This window comes from Dendrobium catenatum, unplaced genomic scaffold (assembly GCF_001605985.2).
Source record: "Dendrobium catenatum unplaced genomic scaffold, ASM160598v2 fragScaff_scaffold_34, whole genome shotgun sequence".
NCBI classification, from domain to species: Eukaryota; Viridiplantae; Streptophyta; class Magnoliopsida; order Asparagales; family Orchidaceae; genus Dendrobium; species Dendrobium catenatum.
In genome coordinates, this window is record NW_021318496.1 from 1 (window position 1) to 1,549 (window position 1,549).

Sequence of the window (1,549 nt, forward strand, 5' to 3'; positions counted from 1 at the left end):
TTTAATTTTTTAATTTAAAATTTTTATCATAATATCTTATCATAATTTTTTTTTTTCGGTTGTTTACCTAAATATAGTAAGTAAAGATTAAAGATTTGGTTGTTTACAAGTTTTCAATGAAAGGTGTACTTATGATACTTTTCTTTTATTAAATATAAAAATGCCAACCTTATTGATAATGATTGATTAGGTTGGAGCGTTGGACCAATGATCTAAGTTAGATTTCTTAATTTATTTAACTAATAACCTCAGTTTATTATTTAAAATAATTTTCAAATTTGTATTGTCCTTTACAAGAGAAATTATAATGTTTGTAGTCTAGACACATAGAACTGTTCGATTTTGTGATTGTGAACAGTAAAAGCGCAGTGGTTAATAGTTATTGTCATGTTATTGTTCAAAGTCAGAAAACTGAATGGTTCTCTGTGTCCAGACTCCACACTTAGTAATCTCTCCCTATACAGAGGCTGAGATTTTTTTAAATGCAATAGCTATAGACTTCCATCATTATTATCATGGAGTTTTATAGTTCTAATATCTTAAAAATATAGTGAATTTTTCAAATTAAAAAAAAAATAGTGAATTTTTCAAATTAACACTAATTAATAAAAATAGCTCAAACGAAGGAGAAAGTAGTAATCAAACGAAATTATGATTATTTTCTAAAAGTCAAAAGAGCTAGAAAGTTGTTCCATAGAGATCCTAGATCTATAGAAACCATTTGTTTGTACAGATCAATAATGAATTGAATTAAATAAATAAAATATTTTTTATTAATGATAATTAAGGCTTCGTTTCCGACAGCTTTCGTGCTGCTTTTTAAAATGGCTTTCTAATATCAAAATTTCAAATTTAAGAAATTTTTATACTAGAAAGTCGTTTTAGAAAGCAAGAAGAAAGTCGTTTCAAACGAAGCCTAAATCTACAAAATTTAAACGAAGACATTGATAAGTCAATCTATAGATAATTGTTCACAAATCTAAAATATTTAATGATGTATGTAGAAGTTGTTTAAGCAAATTAATAATCTCAAAAGGCTGTCCAACTTTTTAAAGTTCATTCTCTGTTTTCTTCATTCCAAAAACAAGCCAAGTTATCAATTGGTTAGGAAAGGCAGGCAAGATTAAGGTTTCATTTGGGACGGTTTTTGTACTGATTTTTAAATTAGTTTTTTTAATATAAAAACTTTTTAAATTAAATTTTTTATATTAAAAAGTTGATTTAGAAAGCAATAAAAAAGTGTACGTATCCAAATTACAAATGGACAAATTAGCAGTTACTGACGAGCATATAACCCAATATTCATTTAGGCTTCGTTTAAGGCGGCTTTCTTAATGATTTCTAAATCATCTTTTTAGTTTAAAAATTTTTTAGTTTATGATTTATTTACTAACAAAGAAAGAATCCTTCTATTCATAAATTAAAACAGAGCTAACATTTTTTTAAAAAAATTAATTTTTTAACTAGAAAGCTGCTTCTAGAAGCAACAAAAAAGCCGTCCCAAACGAAGCCTAAATCTCCTATGTGATATCTGGCTGAAGGAAATGTT